Source organism: Zootoca vivipara, chromosome 15 (genome assembly GCF_963506605.1).
Source record: "Zootoca vivipara chromosome 15, rZooViv1.1, whole genome shotgun sequence".
Classification (NCBI taxonomy): domain Eukaryota; kingdom Metazoa; phylum Chordata; class Lepidosauria; order Squamata; family Lacertidae; genus Zootoca; species Zootoca vivipara.
The window spans coordinates 35,280,348-35,301,623 of NC_083290.1; positions in this window are offsets into that span (position 1 = coordinate 35,280,348).

A 21,276-nucleotide genomic window follows, 5' to 3' on the forward strand; every position below is an offset into this window, starting at 1 on the left:
GTCCTGCGTCCCGTGGGCTTCGCTTGCTTTGCTGATGCCCTTTGACCCTGCCAGCATCACTTTGCCATAGGGCAGCCACGGACAGTGGTCAAGGGCGCCTTGGACAATGTCCAGCCACAAAGCCTTGTCGTTTGCCCGAGCGGAGACTGGGGCTTGCCTCTTTATGCAGGCCACCAAAGTGGAACAGTTACAAACATCCTGCAATTTTTATGCCGGGAAATGAGACACTTCTCCCTCGCAAAGCCAAGAGCGGAAACCCAATCGGCTCGCGTTTCAGGTCTCCTCTTTAAGCGTCACCACATTCCAGGGTTGTTGTTGTTTAGCACACCTATATTCCAAGCCGAGCCCCACCGTAGATAACATGAAAATATTTACAGAGAGCCCGTGGGCATAGCTGGGGCGGGGCATAATTTATTGAAAATATTATTGAAAAAAATGAAAGTGCTCAATAATCTGAGGTTCTATGTCCCCCCCAGCAGAAACCTGCTCCCCACAATGTCCTATTTATTTTTACTTGTGATTTCCCAGGAAAAGCTCAACAACTTTGGCTGCCCCCCCCCAAATCCCATCTATGTCCATGAGAGAGCCTGGCCAAAGATACCACCAGGACTCATTCATTGCCTCAGGAAAGTTGACTTATGTTTCAGTAGTTCCTGCTCACACAATAAACGAGAGGTCCAGTAACAAGAACTGAGCCCACAGAAGGTATTGACTTACGTGTTTTGTTGTCTCTCTTATTTTCTGGGCTCAACACCACATCAACATTTGCTGCCCAGGGCTGGTTCAAACTATTTTGCTGCCCGAAGCAAAAATAATGGGTTGTATACAACCTATTTCATATTCTGGGTAGACCTATTCAAATTGACGGACATGACTAATTTGGGCCTATTTGTTTCAGTGGATTTGCTCTGAGTAGGTGTTAGTTGGATACAACTCTATAATTTTACTCTCCTTCATCTTCTTTGTGGGTAAGTGTCAGGCTCAGGGTTTGGGGTGGGTCAGGGCAGGCACTGACCAGGACCCCTAGGAGCTGCCCAGGTTACCTCCCTGGTCTGGCCACCTCCCTGGGCCCCCAGAAGCGGTGTAGGGAGCCCTGCCAGCACCTGGGGTGGGGGGTGAGCGGGTGCACTGCCCCATGGGGACAGGGCACGCATGAGAGTGGGGTGCGTGCCAGAGCGACTTAGCGTTCCTTAGCTCAGCTGGCGTAGCTACATTGACAGGCAGCTGTCGCCTTTGTAGGCATGGTGAGGGTTGCATTTTCAGCACAGCAGAGAGATTGGGTCAATCTCAAACTTGGGTCTCCAGCTGTTTTTGGACTACAACTCCCATCATCTATAGGTAGCAGGACCAGTGATCAGGGATGGTGGAGACTCATGTTTGGGAAACACTTCACTGGGCCAATGACTACCTTTGTCTGAAAGTTCTCCTGGTGGTGCTTGAGGGAGTAGCAAGAGACAGTCCAGATCCTGCTGCCTAGAGTCCTTTTGTTCCTGTGATTTATGACAACAACCCACAAATTTCTATGGCTTTCGGTTGCCGCCATAGAAAGATGACTGCTTATGTGTTTCTCAACACCATGAAGGGCCAAATGCTAATCTAATTGCTGCAATGATATCAGGGAATCAAATCTCCTGGGAGCCATATATCTCTGTAGCTTCGTGCCAAGGAAACCACACAGTTTTAACTGTAAATGTTTATCTGATACAATGTTATCTAAGTTTTTGTTGTTTAAATTTATTTTTGCATTGCAGGCACCCATGACTGCTCCTAAGGTAAGTATAAGGAATAGTGCCAAGCTGGCTTTTGCTTTGTGAATAATGTGGCACATCAAAGACGTTTTGTGCCAACGTTGTTCCAGGCCAGCTCTTCCAGTCCTCTCAACCGAGGGTGGGTACCAGTAGTGTAGTGGCAAATTCAGAAATGCAGATAATCGCAGCCATGCTTCCATCATCATCATCATCATCATCATCATCATCATCATTATTAAAATTTATATACAGCCCAATACCGGGGTGTCTCAGGGCGGTTCCCAGAATAAAATCAAGATATAAAACCACAAAATACATAATAAAAGTAAAAACAACAACCCAATAGCCCCCCCCCCAGTTATACAACCTTCTAAAATTTATACAATATCCTTATAATTATACAAGAATACTTCTTGTTTGGGATGCATTGCAATGATCGGTGCAGATTGCCATGCAATCTTTGACTAGATCTACTATTTTCTCTGCACATAAATGCACAAATGCTTTGGAGTGCTCCTGCATCTTCTTTTTTTTGCAGTAAATTGTTGCTTTTCCATTGATGTTCCATTGTACATAACCAGGGCCGTCTTAAGCATATCCAGCACCGTGGTGCAAAGATCCCTCCAGTGCCCCCCCTTTCCCAGAGTTGACCTTTTTTTAGGGCTAGAGGAGGCGGGCAGTGGCTGGAGGGTGGCTCCTCTGGCGGGGAAGAGGCGGAGGCTGGACGTGGCGCCTCCTGGCTCAGCTGGCCGCTTCGTGCCACGGTGGCCACGGCAGACAGCACACCGAGCGAACGGGCCTGTGCCGAGTGAGGGTGCGTGCACCGCTCCCGCCAAGTGTCGGTTCAATTTTTTCCCTTTTAGCCTTCTGGCACCCTGCAGAATTTGTTTTTTTTTATAATAATTTTTATTAGAATTTTTCAAAATACAAAGAAAAAGACACAAAAGAGAAAACACAACAATAATAACAATACAAGAAAAATAAACACAAAATCGAATTACATATTCCTTTTTCCCTTCACATTGTCTATAGGGACCCCCTCGGACTTCCCTCCCTGTGGTTCTTTAACACATTTATAGTTAGCAAATTCTATATCATTTTAATCACCTTATATGTCTTATTTTCTAGTTATCTTATCACATATTACTAATTTCCACAGTTTATTTACAACTTAATTTCTGTTCTAATATGTTACTTTAGCATGTTGGTGCCTGCAGGCTAAAAGGGAAAAAACCAAGCCAATGCTCAGCAGGAGCGGCACACGCACCCTCGCTCACTCAGCGCACTCGTTCGGTGTTCCCCGGACTCTCACCTGGCGCCCTCCAGAACTTGGCGCCCTGCGCCACTAGCCTCAATGAATAAGATGGGCCTGTACATAACAGAACTTGTGCCCCATCCACTAGAAACTGAAACACCTTGTGTTTTCAGTGTCCCTAAATGCTGACCATTGGAGCATACACAACAACAGCTCCTTGGTGTTCCTCCTGCGCTCCTTCTCCAGAATGACCCCAGGGGCCGATCCTCACTGCCTGACTCGCTTCCTTTCACTCTGATTGGCTTCAATCAGCACAAAGGGTGCAAAGACCCCCCTCCTAGTGGCTTCAAAGCTCCCCATTTGTGCTGACCAGGTGGCTCTTGGATGCTGGAGCAAGGGACTCTTCTGGGACCCTTCTGCAGAAATGGTAGCGGGTCTTTGAAAGGGAAAGAAACTAAAATTAACAGATTTGCCCTTCCCTATGTTAAACAAAGAGGGGGAAGTTTGTAAGGCAGAAAACGGGTCCCTGGACTTGCATGTGGATCGGAATGCACTTAACAATTAAACTGTGTTCTGCTCTGAATTTTGCAATGCACACTCAGTTCAAAAATACAAAGATATGTGTTAAAATGCATATTTTAGGGGAAAGTGGGTACAAAAATGTGTACAATTTAAGTGTGATTTTTTTCCCCTTTCCATTTTTTTTAAAAGCTGCAATTGCTACAGAACAGGCTTTTGACTGATTGCAGGTAAAGCTTACATGGAACAGAAAGATCCTGTTCTAGGCATCCCTGGCCTTGTCTTTAACCTGAAGCCTTTAAATCTTGAGAGGGCGATGAAAGAAACTCTTGCAGTCTTACTAGGATAAGACCTGAGCCTAAGCCTGCTTCAACAACAGAATAGTTGTAATTGTAGTCGTTGTCGTTATCTAGCAACATCTGGAATGCCGCAGGTTCTTCACTTCTTGTGTAGGCATGGACTTCGGAAACAGCAGCTCAGGAGGGAACAGTATGCAAGAGGTTTAGCCCCCAGCATCTCCAGGTTGCGGGGGGGAAATGATACCCCTTCTGAAGCCCTGGAGAGCTGCTGCCAGTCAGTGCTGACAATACAGAGCTAGGGAGCTTCCCGAGGCTTCTCCCACACTTGCCATCCTTCAGCTGCCTGGAGTTCATCACGTCACATTTCCACCCACGTGGTCATATGCATTTCTGAGAAGGAGGGTAAAACCACATACTGTAATTATTTCCTCCCCTTTAAGTGTACTGAAAAGCTGAGCGACCGCATCATGACATAGTGTATCAGAACAACAAAACATACTGGTGGCACATCTCAGCTGTGGGTATGAACTTCCTTGTACAAAAATCAAGCACAAAATTCAGTCCTCTTCCCAGACATCTTTAAAAGGGCTGTTCACATCATGGCTGTGCTACTATCCTTTTTAAACAAACAAACAAACAAATATTATTTTTACTTTTCAGATTTATACATGTCACTGATTTTACAATCATTTCGACATTTCAAAACTTGACTTCCTTCCTGCTCTAACTGCGGTTCCTTAAATTTATTTTTAATATCTTCTGCATATCCAAATTAACTTAATTTGTTTATTTATTCATCCTCTTTAAAGATGAAACTGCAGGTTATTCCAATAATCCTGCCAATGTTCTTATATGTTTACAGTTTATTTGTAAATATTCAATAAACCATTTCCATTCTTTTATAAAAAGTTTGCTGTGCTGCTATCCTGCGACCACGAGGTGTCGCCCTCCCCCTAAGGAGAAGAGCTAGGCCAGTGAAATCGATCTTGCCTGATAATGTCAGGACTGTCTGTCTGTGTGATGGATGCGATAGAAGAAGACTCTGTCTCTTTTGCGTTTGAGGACTGTTCCTTATATTACCTCAAATCCACGGTGTCTCTCCTCTTTGCTCCATGACCCAAATGCAGCATCTAGTGTGGCTCGCTATTTGAAACCTCTGAACGCAGATCTGGGTGAACTTACTCTGATAATTCCCAGCTTTCTTGCATGCAAGGCCGCCTGAACTGTCTCATGTCTACATGTGCACTGGATCACCTCCAACCTTTGAAATTTGGGCATCCTCTTAAACATAGTCTGTCTTTAATTCCTCTTCCATTAAGAGGTGTGCATAAGTGAGAGCTGGACCATGAAGAGGGCTGATCGCAGAAGAATTGATGCTTTTGAATTATGGTGCTGGAGGAGACTCTTGAGAGTCCCATGGACTGCAAGAAGATCAAACCTATCCATTCTGAAGGAAATCAGCCCTGAGTGCTCACTGGAAGGACAGATCCTGAAGCTGAGGCTCCAATACTTTGGCCACCTCATGAGAAGAGAAGACTCCCTGGAAAAGACCCTGATGTTGGGAAAGATGGAGGGCACTAGGAGAAGGGGACGACACAGGACGAGATGGTTGGACAGTGTTCTCGAAGCTACGAACATGAGTTTGACCAAACTACGGGAGGCAGTGGAAGACAGGAGTGCCTGGCGTGCTATGGTCCATGAGGTCACGAAGAGTCGGACACGACTAAATGACTAAACAACAACATAAGCACTTCACTGCAACATTATAATGGTTTTTTTTAAAAAAAGGTAAAGGATCCCTGGATGGTGAAGTCCAGTCAAAGGTGGTTATGGGGTTGAGGCACTCATCACGCTTTTCAGGCCGAGGGAGCCGCCGTTTGTCCACGGACAGCTTTCTGGGTCACCTGGCTAGCATGACTAAACCGCTTCTGGTGCAACGGGACACCATGACGGAAACTAGAGCGCATGGAAACACCATTTACCTTCTCGCCGCAGCGGTACCTATTTATCTACTTGCACTGGTGTGCTTTCGAACTGCTAGGTTGGCAGGAGCTAGGGCAGAGCAACCGGAGCTCAGCCCGCTGCGAGGATTCAAACCACTGACCTTCTGATTGGCAAGCCCAAGAGGCTCAGTGGTTTAGACCACAGGGCCACCCACGTCCCTGTGCCACCTACGTCCCTGGGGTGCAAGCCTGGGCAGCATGTGTGGAGCTCTTTGGTTGAAAGGAAAGCAGAGCAATACGTTTGGCACCAGCATGGCTGCAGAAGTTGCCTAAAGGAGTCGTACCTGACGCCATCGAATTGTATTAGGGACTCCACTCTAGATGTGTGTAGGGTTTATTCCTTAGTCTTCTCTCTCTCTCTCTCTCCCCCCCCCCCAAGATATCCCACAGGGCAGCAGAGTTTTAAGATCAGAGTTTTCCTTCTCCTAGATGGGCTACCTATCCAGGTTGATGACCCCAAGATATCCCATCGGCCCTTTACTTCCCTCTTTGGCACATGCAAGAACTGCCATAATAATAATAATAATAATAATAATAATAATATTTTAATACCCTGCCCATCTGGCTGGGTTTCCCCAGCCACTCTGGGCAGCTTCCAACAAAAGATTAAAAATACATTAAAACATCGGCCATTAAAAACTTCCCTAAACACTTCTTGGCCATTGGACACTGATCACTTTTATTCTCATCCACTCAATCTGCTGGAGCCTGTCTTCACATGCAGGGCAAGTCCCTAACCCACTGAGGGTTCGAGACCCATTGGCTACCCTCGCCTGGTTTAGCCGTTCCTAGGAGAAATGGGAGGTTCTGTTCTTTGGAAGAAGGGTGATTATTTTAAAAATGTGACAAGTACTTTTTATCAGGTGTTGGGAACCAGATGCAGGGACAGCCTCCGGTTCCCCACCCCAGCTCTGATTTAAATAATGGCTACCCCATTGTCAAGAACATAAGAAGGACCTGCTGGGTGAAACCAATGTCCCACCTATTCCACTGCCCTCTTCTCATTGTCACCAACAAGATGCTTCAAAGCAGGACCTAAGTGCAGGAGCTCATCCCCCACTCAGCACCATGCTCCTGGATATGGAGGCTCTGTAGCTATTATGCTGAATGGCTGGCTATTGACAAACCCAATGTTCTTATAGGCTGTCCCAGTGGCAAAGAAGCAAAGAAGCCATTGGCAAAGGAGGGTTTGAAAGTAGGTGCTAATCTACACTGGTTTGGATATATTACAGACACCCCCAAACTTCGGCCCTCCAGATGTTTTGGACTACAATTCCCATCATCCCTGACCACTGGTCCTGTTAGCTAGGGATCATGGGAGTTGTAGGCCAAAACATCTGGAGGGCCGCAGTTTGGGGATGCCTGGGATATAACATTAACAATGTGTTATAAAAACATGACACTAGAGGGCCCTGCAGAGCAGCGATCCACCAGCAATTGCATTGAGAGCTATGTGATTTTTTTATATATAGCCTTTAATAGCATTTTTACAGATCAGTGTAGATCCAGCCTAAGACATCTGGCAGGATAATAGGAACCAGATGGGAACACAGCAGCAGCAGCAGCAGCAGTGAGAGGGGTCTGGGTTCTCATAAGGCCAGGTGCAGACTCGGGATTAAGAGCAGCTGGCACAGAGGGGGATGCCGTGTGGATGAGAAAGGCAGGAAATTAGATGACAAGTGATCTGGCTGGTCAGATCAGGTCAGCTGAGTACCCCATTATATCTGGAGCCCATCTCAGGAGGAGGAAGCTCAAGCAAGATCATCCACCCAGGGCTTGAACATGAGATCTGCTGGGAGATCTAGCAGGGAGATGTGACAGGGAGGGCAAGCAGCAAGATGCTTCTCTTCCCACATCACATGCAGAGCAGCATCGTGGTAAGGAGGGATGCGGGCATGGAAACGTTTCATGTGGCTCGAGTCGAGAAGCCTTTATTAAAAGCAGGCACAAACAATGAACGTTAAACTGCAAAGCAGCTGCAGGGCTGAGATGGAACCAGCCTCCTCGAAGCAGAAACGTAAGTGGACCCACTTATACCTATAGCAAACATCTGAAGCACATTTCCTCCCCTCAAGGACTTCTGGGCGCTGCAGTTTACCCGTCACAGAGCTACAACTCCCAGCAATCCTTAACAAATGACAGTACCCAGAATTCTTTTGAGGCTGGGAGGTAGTGCCTCGAATGTGCTTTAAAGGCATGGTGCTTTAAAGACAGTCTTACCTACGGAGTGCATCTAGCTCTGTATTGTCTGCACTGACTGGCAGGAGATGATCCAGGGTTATAGACAAGGTGTGTGGATGAATTGCTGAGGCCTGTGATACTGAAGGTAAAAAACAAAAAGTAAAGTAAAGGACCCCTGGACAATTAAGCCAAGTCCAAAGGGACTATGGGGTTGTGGTGCTCATCTCTCTTTCAGACCAAGGGAGCCAGCGTTTGTCCACAGACAGCTTTCGAAGTCATGTGGCCAGCACAACTAAACCGCTTCTGGCACAAGGGGACACCGTGACGGAAACCAGAGTCCATGGAAATGCCGTTTACCTTCCCGCCACAGCGGTACCCATTTATCTACTTCCACTGGCGTGCTTTCGAACTGCTAGGTTGGCAGGACTGGGACAGAGCAACGGGAGCTCAGCCCATCATGGGGATTTGAACCACCGACCTTCCTATGAGCAAGCCCAAGAAGCTCAGAGGTTTAGACCACAGCGCCACCCGCTGGTGATACTGAACCAGCACCTTGATCCCCTGCCCAGGTACTGTCTGGTCTGCTGTGGAACCAGGAATGTCTGACCTCTCCTGGATGGCTGGCATCCCTAGGACTCTTGTGAACTTAAGGGGACGTCTTTTTCATTGTTATCCTCTGCCCTTTAATGCAGAGTAGCCTGGGTCCAACGCAGACCCTTGCAGAGTCTGACTGGGAGGTGACCTGTCATGAGTGGCATGCCTTTGCTTCTAAAACAGGGGGCGGAAAGGTTTGCCTTGCCTGCGCTGGTTCACTCCAGCGGAGGGAGATCCCTCCATGGGCTGGATCGTTCGCCCGCATGAGCGCCCGCCCGCCATTTCCGGTGTCTGCGTCTGCAGAGACACGGTTTCCAGTGGAAGCAAGTCCCCGCGCTGCGCTTTGCTGGTTAAGCACAGCGCACTGGGATTTGCCGAGCAGGTAGCTCTGTTCGGGGCTTGCTAGGCGGCCGGTTAAATGACCCCTGTGGGCTGCTTGTGGGCCATGGGCCTTAGGTTGCCGACCCCTGTTCTAAAACCTCCTGTTCCCTAGTAAAAAGAACTATATCTGCATATTTCTTCTGCCTGCAAGGACTAGCTGGCTTTGACTCCAGACGGATCAGGGGGCACTGTGAGCTCTTTGGGAGAATGAGCCAGAGCCATGTTGGCCAGAAGTTATGAAAACAAGCATTAGGATGCAGGAGGAGGTGGCATCGCCATTGCCTTTGACCAGCACTGCAACAGAGCAGTCATACATTTCTCTTTCAGACCTTTCGGCTTATTCATAACCACCCAGAGGACACTTGCTGAGATGCATCTGAGAGCGAACTCAAATGTTACTCTTCTTTAGCAGAGCAGTTCCACACCGCCCCCCTTCCTTCTAATTCCCATGACTGTATACATGGAAAAATGTTCTGCATGAATTTGTGAGACACGCGACTGAGTCATCCACAGATCCACAGATCATGATTTCCCAGCCCATTTGGAGATTCAGATTTCTGCAAATGTGTCCCATGTGAGTCTGGCCTAGGACTGCTCTCCGCCTTTCAAAGATACCCAGTAATGCTGTCAGGGTAGGACATTGGGCTCAGGGCCCCACTCAGCAAAATGAGCTGACGGGCCCCGCAAGTGGAGAAGGGCTGCTTACAGCAATTTGAAGTGAGTGGAGTGCTGTGCATTGCCATCTAAAGAGGGAGACGCCGGTGGAATCTAGACACATTTTTAAAAAATAAAACGCTGTGAAAATAGGTTTCCTAAAAAAACATTTTGAAAAATATATTGATTTTGCCATAAGCTCACCATCGCCATCTAGTGTCACATTTGAACAATGCACTTAACATGCACTTAAAATGTTATATTTGCAGCTGTAGAGCTCAAATAAGGGAAGCCTTACATTGAGTGCAGGAGACCTCAGGACTGGGGACTAAATGTCACCCTCCAGAGCACTCTGTTCCTAGGCCACTCCCCCTTCTGCAGGCCACACCCTCATTGAGTTATTTCGCCTGGCTGGAATATAGGAAGTTGCCTTACACCTGGTCAGGCCATTGGTCCATCTAACTCAGTATTGTCAACACTGACTGGCAGCAGCTGTCCAGCGTTTCAGACAGGGGACAGCTCCAGCCCTACCTGGAAATGCCAAGGATTGAAACTAATTATTATTATTATTATTATTATTATTATTATTATTTTATTTATGATTTTCAATTTTATACATTTCAATGATTTTACAATCATTTTAATATTTCAAAACTTGACTTCCTTCCCCCTCTTTCTGCAGTTCCTTAAATTTATTTTTAATATTTTCTGCATATCCAAATTAACTTAATTTGCTCATTTATTCATCTACTTTAAATATATACTCTTATAAAACTGCAGGTTATTACAATAACCCTGCCAATATTCTTATCTGTTTACAGATTATTTGTAAATATGCAATAAACTATTTCCATTTTTTCATAAAAAGTTGTTATCTTGATTTCTTATTTTTCTGATAAGTTTTGCCATTTCTGCATATTCCATAAGTTCTTGTATCCATTCTTCTTTCATTGGGACTTCTTCTTCTTTCCATTTTTGGGAAGAAGCATTCTTGCCAATGTAATCACATACATGAATAAATTTCTATACAGTTTGGGTAGTTCTGTCCCTATAATTCCCAAAAGGAAAGCTTCTGTGTTTTTTTTTATAAAAAAAACAAATGTTATTTTAAACATCTTTTTCAATTCATTATATATCATTTCCCAGTAAGCTTTAACCCTATTACAATGCCAAGGACTGAAACTGAAACCTTCTGCATTCAAAACATGTGCTCTAACATTGAGCTAGGAACCTTCCCAATTAATGTATTTTGTTGTCATTGGAATTCTCTGACTTCCCTTCCAAGAGCTGCTAAAAAGATAGAAGAATAGTATAATTCTGTATCAGCTCTTTTAACCATATACTTTATCCCACCCCCTTCCACACCTCCTCTTATCCCTTGACCCTGGTCATTATGTCTTGTTCTTCTATTGGACAAAGAAACATTAGCACAGATGTTCAGTTAGGCAAGCAAACAGCTCATGGTGTCAATGAACTGTTTATAGACAAGCAGCGTTGCTGGGTTTTTTGTTTTCTGGGTGGCAGTGGATTCCCTTGACATTCCATTCCTCCCAAAGAGCAACATGAAATGTTGTGTAAAAAAAATAAATGCTGCTTTCTGCTGTGAACAAAGCACATCTTTATATTTTTAGGTACTGCAAAACATCTGTCAATTCCAAGCATGAGTTTTCTTGGGAAATGTGAGCCTGGACTAAGAGAAGGATATGGCTGGTGGATCAAGCGACTCTGTGAAGGCTCCTTTAATAATAATAATAATAATAATAATAATAATAATAATAATAATAATATATTTATGCCCTGCCCGTCTGGTTTCCCCAGCCACTCTGGGCAGCTTACAGCACATTAAAAATTGTAAACCTTTAGACATTAAAAATTTCCCGATACAGGGTTACCTTCAGATGTCTTCTAAAAGTCAGATAGTTGTTTATTTCCTTCACATCTGCTGGGAGGGCATTCCACAGGGCGGATGCCACTACCAAGAAGGTCCTCTGCCTGGTTCCCTGTAACTTAACTTCTCACAGTGAGGGAACCACCAGAAGGCCCTCAGAGCTGTCCGGGCTGAATGATGGGGGAAATCTTGGCCCTCTTGGATTAGCTTATAAAGCTCTAGCTTCATAGCTCCCTTATTAGCCTGGACAAGTTATTCCTATATACATATTTTGTGCATGGTGGGGGAATCTTTGGCCCTGCAGGTGTTTGTGAACTACAACTCCCACCAGCCACAGAAAGTAATACCAATGACCAGGGATGATGGGAGTTGTAGTTCAAGTTTCCTCACACCTGCCATATACCAATAGGCAACCCAGACTGCTCTAATAATAATAATAATAATAATAATAATAATAATAATAATAATAATAATAATAATTTATTATTCATACCCCGCCCATCTGGCCGGGTTCCCCCAGCCACTCTGGGCGGCCTCCAACAAAACATTAAAATACAGAAATCCATCAAACATTAAAAGCTTCCCTAAACAGGGCTGTCTTGAGATGCCTTCTAAAGGTCTGGTAATTTTTATTCTCTTTGACCTCTGGTGGGAGGGCATTCCACAGGGAGGGTGCCACTACCGAGAAGGCCCTCTGCCTGGTTCCCTGTAACTTAACTTCTCATAGCGAGGGAACCGCCAGAAGGCCCTCGGAGCTGGACCTCAGTGTCCGGGCAGAACGATGGGGGAGGAGACGCTCCTTCAGGTATACTGGACCAAGGCCGTTTAGGGCTTTAAAGGTCAGCACCAACACTTTGAATTGTGCTCGGAAACGGTACTGGAACACCCTGACCTTCCTTTTCTCCTGCTGTCTTGCCTAGGATTAGTCCAGAGTTCAGTACTTCAACCAGAATGCTCTTCAAAGTTCAGCAGAAATGCCTGGAACTGATCATGTTCCTTTCTTCTTCTTTTTTTCTTCTGTTGCTTTTGTTGCATGACAAAGTAAACAGCTTGGCCTGCAGGATTTTGGAGCTGGTTGCTGTAAACAAGAGCGCCTCTGAGGGCAAGGCTCCCGACAAGAATTTCTAGTCAGCAGGTTCCCCATCGCGGGCGCAGCGGAAGAGGCTGCCAGCGCTGCAGAAAGCAAGTGTGTATTAGTAACTTCTCAGTCTGTAAGTATGCAAATCCCACATCCCATAAGAATATAAGAATATAAGAAGAGCCTGCTGGATCAGGCCAATAGCTCCTCTGGTCCAGCATCCTGTGGCCAACCAGATGCCTGTGGGAAACATCAGCAGGATCCAAGCGCAAGAGCACTCTATCCTCCTTCCGACCCAAATGCAGACATGCTGCAGTACCAGTTGGTTGTTAACCCCCCCCCCACACACACACACAAAAGAAACCCTATATCAGGCATCCCCAAACTTTGGCCCTCCAGATGTTTTAGACTACAATTCCCATCTTCCCCGACCACTGGTCCTGTTAGCTAGGGATCATGGAAGTTGTAGGCCAAAACATCTGGAGGGCCATGCTTTGGCAGGAGCTGGGACAGAGCAACGGGAGCTCACCCCATCACGGGGATTCGAACCGGCAACCTTCCAATCGGCAAGCCCAAGAGGCTCCGTGGTTTAGACCGCAGTGCCACCCGCATCCCACAGGAGGCAGGGATGGCCACCAACTTCGATGGCTTTAAAAGAGGATTGGGCAAATTCATGGAGGATAAGAATATCAATGGCTACTACCCTTCATGACATGCTCTGCCTTCAGAGTCAGAGGCTTCTGAATACCAATTGCTGGAAACCATGGGACGTTGGGGGGCAGGAGCTTGCTCTTCTGCTCAGGTCCTGTTTGTGGATATCTACAGGCATCTGCTTGGCCACTGTCAGTACAGGACTCTGGGCCATTGACGTGATCCAGCAGGGCTCGAGTTACATTCTTATTGTAAGCTTGCTATCATCTTGTGACTAAATGCAGAGCTTGTGGCTTGGATGTCAATGTCGTTCCCCCCCCCCACTCTCTCTCCCTCCCCTGTTCTGACGAAGAGCTCTGGAGAATTTGAAACCTTGCACACTCTGTTTGTGACAGCTCTGGTGGTGCTAATGAAGGTGTTGCCTACCTGTGGCTTTTGACATTTTTCTTACAGAACTGACACAACTTCTTTTGCCTCCTCCTCCTCCTCCTCCTCCTCCTCCTCCTCCTCCTCCTCCTCCTCCTCCTCCTTCTTCTTCTTCTTCCTCTTCCAAGGGAATCTGCTCCTTATCAGAGAGGCCCTGCCTGAAGGGGTTTAACTTGCATATTGGGACAACATCCCCAAGCTCCCGAAAGGAAATTATGGAGTGGTTCCAACTGGACCCTGTGCCGATGCTAAGCCAAAGACTTAGTTCTGGGCTTGAAGCCAAAACATCCTCCTCCTCCTCCATTTTTCCTGGTGCCTCAGGCCAGAGCCAAGCTCTCTCTACCTCAGAGGAGAGAATGGACTTGCCATTCACACCCAGAGAGCCTTCTGGACTCTCACTCCTACGACGATTGTTCTGTATTTAAACTGCTAGTGCTTTCTGCAGGGATGGAGGCCCCTGAGTTGTGGCTGCCCCTCTGATTGCTTTAGCTGATGCTCCTGTTTGGCACCAAATTCCTTTGGGGGTCTGGAAGGGACTGGGATCTGCTGCCATTGTCCCGATATCTATTGTTTACATTCCAGCTCCTTGGCAGGGGATCAGGAAGGAATTATTTTTGCATGTCCAGTAATGTAAAGCCAGAAGTCTCAGGCTTTGTTATGCATTGCTGAAAGAAAGAAAGAAAGAAACCAGTCATTTTCTTTCCTTCACTTTCCTCTCTCTGGACAGCAGGGCTGGATCATTCAAGTGACACCTCTGGTATAAGCATAGCTGCCAAGTTATCCCTTTTTTAAAGGGATTTTCCCTTATGCTGAATAGGCTTCCTCGTGAGAAAAGGGAAAACTTGGCAGCTATGGGTATAAGCGCTGAAAGAGACCGGAAGACACACAGGCTTCCCTCTCTTGTGAAAATCTCACAGCAAGGCTTGCTGTGACACCTTGAAGTCAAGGAGATTTATTGTGGCATCAGTCCACTTCGATAGATACAGGAAGTGCAACGCAGCCCGTGTCAGCACCCAGCAAACTCTGGCCCCAGCTCCTCAGTAGGACTTGCCTGACTCAAATATTCCTCTTCAGTAAAGGAGGCAAATGGGGAAAGCCTTCCCATTGTCTTTTTTGCTTACAAGATCCCTCCTCTTCAGGGAGGGGGGACTTTGCGGGCGGGACCCGCTCTACGCACCGAGCAGGGGGGCGTGTTCGGCCCCCTGCTCCACCTATACCTGCTGCCACGCTCAGGGCTCTGGCTGGCCAATAGGGCCAGCTCGTGGGCGGGGTTACCTGTGTCAAAAGAGCGCGGCAGCCTCCAGATCCCCCCTTTTCGCGCTGCTCCTCATCGGATCTCCCACCCACCCTCCCTTTAGGTCTTCCCTTAGGGTGTTTGCTTTGACCTTGCTATGGACTTCGGTTGGTCGCCTTTGGTTGCCCAAGGGGCCTGGTAGGAGTTTTTTATCCAGTTGGCTAATTGGCATCGGCCTCTTGGGTTTTTCGCCTACCTCATAGCAATTCGTCACAACCTCTTCGGTATTTGGCGGTAGGCATTGGAATATGGAGTCATCTGGTGTGTTCGAGGACTGGTTGTGGCCATCATCCAACCCTCCTCTTATAGGGGTATCCCCTTAAGGGATCCGGCGGTCGTGGATCCCGTCCGACGCCCAGCTGGTGGCTAGGGCCATGGCACGACCCCCGGTGACACCAGGGGGAGCTTTCAGTTGTATTTGCATCAACAGGCTCCTCCCTTGGGGTGTTAACCTGATATGACCCTCCCGCCGAGCGGGGTGGAGTCACGCTTGCTAACGAGTCCAATGCCTAAGCCAATACCTCTCACTTGCTCTAACCAATAAAGTTGTGGCCTTATTCTACCCATTAACTCAAATACCATGTGTCACTGTGTCTTTATTTCTTGCGGGGGGGGGGGAGGTCCTTGAACTGCAAATCCTGTCTTAAGGGCGTATTTGTGTATGAATAGGATGAGCTTGTGACCTGGCTTCAGGAGCTAAAGTATTAACCATCACAAAAGAATGGCCAGGCTGCCCAGGTCATGCAATCAGTGACCATGATCAGGTATCCTGGCAAACAGGATTTCTGCTGTAGACCGCCTCCTTCTGTGGTAAAATAAAAAAAATTCCTTCAGTAGCACCTTAAAGACCAACTAAGTTTTTATTTTGGTATGAGCTTTCGTGTGCATGCACACTTCTTCAGATACGAAGAATACTTCAGATACCTTCTGTGGTGTATGTGTGATGTTTTAGGGGGGCGCTTTTGGGCTACAGGACGGGCAATTTCAAAAGTCTATATAAGTGTTTGTGCACCATTGTTCAGGGTTCTCCTCCCTCCTGTATGTGGTGAGTGGGGACCCTGTTGCAACAGTTCCTTTAATAAAGGCTTACTAGCCGCTTTGCTTCTCAATATACTCTGGTTGGCCTCTGTTATTTTCTCCTCCTGATAGGGAACCTACTTAAGGACTCGATATGGGCTCCGGAATACCCCATAAGGGAAAAGGAGCAGTTTTTCTTATAACAGCTGGAAACTTAGACCAGTGATTTACCAACTGTTTGCCTCTCCCACCAAGTGGTGAGGCCCAGGTGGTGCAAGGGGACCCACCAGGTGGCACTTTTCTAAGGCTTCCTTCAGCTCCAGCCCAGCCCACAGTTAGGAGATGTATCTATAAGGCTTAAGCCAAGATTTATTAGTCAACCAACCATAATAGGGAGATAATTGGTCGTATCCAATGTTAGTCCTACTGAGAACAATGGACTTAGGTTCATTACTATCAGTGAGTCTGACTAGAACTTAGTTGTCTATGTTTTGATAGGCGTGGGTGCTGTTTTGAATTGGGTTGCCATATTTAAAAAATTAAAAACCAGGACACTCTGAAAGTTGTTGAGCTTTTCTTAGAAAAATGGAAAAATGCCTCCGAACCACGATTTTTCGATTGGCAAAGCGCCGACTTTCGGAAATCCCCCCTGGATGTTAATTCCGCCTTTGAAATCCCAGTAATGTCTGGGAAGATCTGGACAAATGGCAGCCCTAGTTTTGAGTCAAGATGGCATACCCTCCAAAATAGGGATGACCTATTTAATAATAATAATAATAATAATAATAATAATAATAATAATAATACCCTGTTTCTCATGTTTTAAGACATACCCATAAAATAAGCCATAGCAGGATTTTTAAGCATTCAAGGAATATAAGCCATACCCCGAAAATAAGACATAGTGATAGGCGCAGCAGCAATGCCGGCCGCGGCAGCAGGAGGAGGAAAAAAATAAGACATCCCTTGAAAATAAGCCATAATGTGTTTTTTTGAGGAAAAAATAAATATAAGACATGTCTTATAATATGAGAAACACAGTATTTATACCCTGCTCATCTGACTGGTTTGCTCCAGCCACTCTGGGCAGCTTTTAACATATATAGAAACATAATGAAACATTAAACATTAAAAACTTCCCTATACAGGGCTGCCTTCAGGTGTCTTCTAAAGGTTGTATAGTTACTTATCGGTTTGCCTCGCGGGTCGCAAAACTCCACTCCATACCCTCCAACATTCTTCTGATGAAAATAGGGACGTCCTAAGGAAAAGCGGAACCTTCCAGGATCAAATCAGAAACAGGGATGGCTTCTGTAAATCTGAGATCGTCCCTGGAAAATAGGGAAACTTGGAGGGTCTGCAAGTTGGCAGACTGAACCTTTGCAAGCCCAGGCGGAGACCCCCCCCCCGGCCTGACCCCGAGATACCACCAGAAGGAATAATGACTTGTGACAATGTGTTATGGAATTAAAAATTGGCCACAACTTTATTATACCTTTCAGATGTAGGAAGACCTTGGCTTAGGCACTGGGCATGTATCCCCTCCAGCCCCACAGCCAGGGCCATCTTAAGCATATCGGCAGGGCCGTCTTAAGCATACCTGGCGCCCTGGCGCCGTGGTGCGACGGATCCCTCCGGTGCCCCCTCCCCGCCCCGTTTCCCAGCTGCCGCCTGGAGGGCCGGAGCCCTGCACAACCCAGCCTGGCCGTAGGGCTGGCCCTGGGCCAGGGGGTGCTGCCCACCCCCTGTTGCGACGCCCCTGCGCGCGGCGAAGGCGGCCCCAGGCCCACGCGCCTCTGGAGAGCGGCCTGAAGCTGCTGAACAGCTGAGAGGCACGCCTGGGGTGGCCTCCGCCGCACCTCTTAGCGGGCGCAGCGGCGCCCCTGGTGGCCTGGCACCCCGTGCCACCAGACCCGGGCCTAGAGACGGCCCTGCATATCGGGTGCCCTGGCACCGTGGTGTGGTGATCACTCCGGCGCCCCCCGTCCCGTTTCTCACCGCGGCGGGCCACCCGGGCTTGCCTTAGAGCCGGCCCTGCCCCCAGCCAGGGGAACTGGGGCTCCTCAGGGTGAATGGGATATGGGAGGGTGCACAGCAAGACGCTTGTGTTCGTTGGCAGCCCACCCCATATCCCCGCAATGCAGGGGAGTTCGCTGACAACCTTTCAGTGTATGGCCAGTGACTCCCATATACAAACCCCTTTAAGAGGAGACCCTGGAATCACCACCAAGGGGAGAGAGAGAGAGAGACCACTTCACGCCCCCTCCTCCATTTAGGGAAGATAGACTAAAGGATTATGCCCAAGCTCTGGCTGCCGCCTCCGCCTCCTATTTAAGCAGCTGGCCCTGCCTCCCTGCAGGGCTGATTGGTTAACTGAGGTTTGGTGGGATCCTCCAATGACTAGCACAGGGAGGCAGCCCAGCCCAGCCAGCTGGTGGGTCCCAAGGGACCACAGTCCTGCAAAGGGCACCCACAAGGAAGGTGTGAGTGCTCATTATCATCTCCTTCGCTTGCGAGCCAAAGTAACCGTTACCCTGACTCACCACCATCCCTGCTTTGAAAAATAATAATAATCCCAGAGCCACTGTCCTCTCAATTCCCCATCTTTCTTTCTTCTTCTTCTTCTTCTTCTTCTTCTTCTTCTTCTTCTTCTTCTTCTTCTTCTTCTTCTTCTTCTTCTTCTTCTTCTTCTTCTTCTTCTTCTTCTTCTTCTTCTCCTCCTCCTCCTCCTCCTCCTCCTCCTCCTCCTCCTCCTCCTCCTCCTCTTCTTCTTCTTCTTCTTCTTCTTCTTCTTCTTCTTCTTCTTCTTCTTCTTCTTCTTCTTCTTCTTCTTCTTCTTCTTCTTCTTCTTCTTCTTCTTCTTCTGCGATCACTTGTAACCGAGTAAGATTGTCTTCCATAGACACTGTCTTAACAGTGAGTCCGTAAGTGACTGTGGAGGCCAATTCTGGATCCACACGTCCTTCCACATTGGGGACATAGGTTTTCAGGCAGGAGTTGATCATGGTGTGGATTTGCCAAGCGTGCCTTCCTCTTAGCACGTTTCTCCCTTGAGTCCTGTTCTTAAATACCGGTAGGAAGCAGATTTCCCTCATCTCTGTGCCGTATAGGGCTGCCATATCTCTAGAGGTAAAAATCTGGACACAAAAAGTTGTTGAGCTTTTTTAGGGCAGTTGCCCAATAGCCCCTCTGCCGCTGCCAGAGCCAGAGTCTGAGGCAAAGCGGCCCACACACAATTTATTATTTTTAAAACCCCAAATCCAGGATGTTTGCTTTAAAATGTAAAATTGCCCCCGGGTGGGCATGTGGGACCCCCAAAAGAGGAATCATAGAATCTTAGAGCTGGAAGGTACCCCAGGGGTCATCTAGTCCAACCCCCTGCAATGCAGGAATTTCAGCTAAAGCATCCATGTCAGATGGCCATCCAAGCTCTGCTTAAAAACCTCCAAGGAAGGAGAGTCCACCACCTCTCATGGGAGTCTGCTCCACTGCCAAACAGCTCTTACTGTCAGAAAGTTTTTTCGACTGTTAAGTCAGAATCTCTTTTCTTGTAACTTGAAGCCATTGATTCAAGTCCTACCCTCCAGAGCAGGAGAAAACAAGCTTGCTCCCTCTTCCATGTGACAGCCCTTTAGAGATTTGAAGATGCCTGTCCTATGTCCTCTCAGTCTACACTTTCCCAGGCTAAACATACCCAGCTCCTTCGACTGTTCCTCATCAGGCTTGGTTTCCAGATCCTTGTATCATCTTGGTTGCTCTCCTCTGCACACATTCCAGCTTGTCAACATCCTTCTTAAATCGTGGTACCCAGAATCAGACACAGTATTCCAGGTGTGGTCTGGAGGTGTGGTCACGCCTGGGATTCCCCAGGTGCCTACTTGTTGAATTTCTACATGTCACAGCAGGCTCAAGAACCTGGCAGGAAAAATACTGGAAGAAACTCTTGGTTCATTTTGTGGTCTGCTGCCGCAGTTCAGAGTCAAAGCAGTTTAATTTGTTGCTGTCACTGCTGCTGTCATATTTCTGGCTGAAGGTGATCTGAAATAACACTCCGAGTGGCTTCTGTTTTGACAAAGGCAGCTTAGACGTTCCCTGGAAGTAGAAACCGGCCAAATGGATTGCCGGTCCCTGAATTTACTTACATTTCCTGCAAATGGAGGCCTAGCCCGGCCAGTGTGTGCGGAGAGACCGGGTCCTTCCTAACATGAGGGCACGTGTTGCGGTGCAACCTGGCAACCAGGCCCTGTGTTGTGGGTGGGAACATTGGAGCGGCCACAACACCCTATTGGTGGTCCCTCAATCTTGGGTGAATGGGCAAGTGGGACGCCAGTCAAAGTGACCGAGGGACCACTATTTAAGCCGATGCACGTGTCCCTGAGCTTCCTCTTTCGGACTCAGTGCATCGGAACACCCACCCACCTCTCCCTATATCTAGGGCTTGCGCTTGACCTTGCTATGCCGCCGTGTGTCATCTGTTATTGGGACATGGGCACGGCAGGAATTTTCCCCACTTGGCTGATTGGCTGATGCCACTTAGCGCTGCCGCCATTTTGGAACTGGGGGGAGCATGCTCAGAAGCGACTTTTGATGATGCTCTGCCCTGTTCCAAAATGGCCGCCGCACCAGAAGTCACGCTTCCAGCCATTTTGGAACTGGGCAAAGCAGCATCAAAAGTCGCTACTGAGCATGCTCCGCCCAGTTCCAAAATGGCCGCCGCGCCAGAATAAACCGGGAAAAAAACATTTTTTTGGCTGGGGACAGCTGGAAAAACGGGGGTTTCCCGGGGAATACGGGAGACTTGGCAGCTATGGGCAGGATGCCTAGTCATCCCTATGCGTTGGGTATTCCTTTAAGAAGGAATCCACGGACTCATGGTTGGTCTTCCCTGTGAGGGGTTGTGCCCGGAGCCTGAGTCCAGAGCTCATCTGGGTGGAGGCCGAGCAGGGCTCCTGCTTGCCACTGTCCCAGGTGTTCACCTGAGGGTGACCTATGGTTGGTGCCCAGGGCCAGCGCTGCCTGCAAGGGTGCAGGGAGCTAGTCAAACCAGAGCCTATGCAACCACTCACTTGATTGTAATCAATAAAGTTGTGGCCCAAATTCTGCCCAAAACCAAACCAAAAATTTGAGTCTTGTCTGAATTTATTTCTGGGGGGTGGTTAAAAGGTCTCCACACGCAAATGCCCGAGTCATTTGGAAAAGGTGTCAGCTTTGTGTCTGCATGTAAAGCACATTTAAAGCACATGGCTTCCTGCAAAGACTCCTGGAGACTCCTAGTTCACTCCTTACAG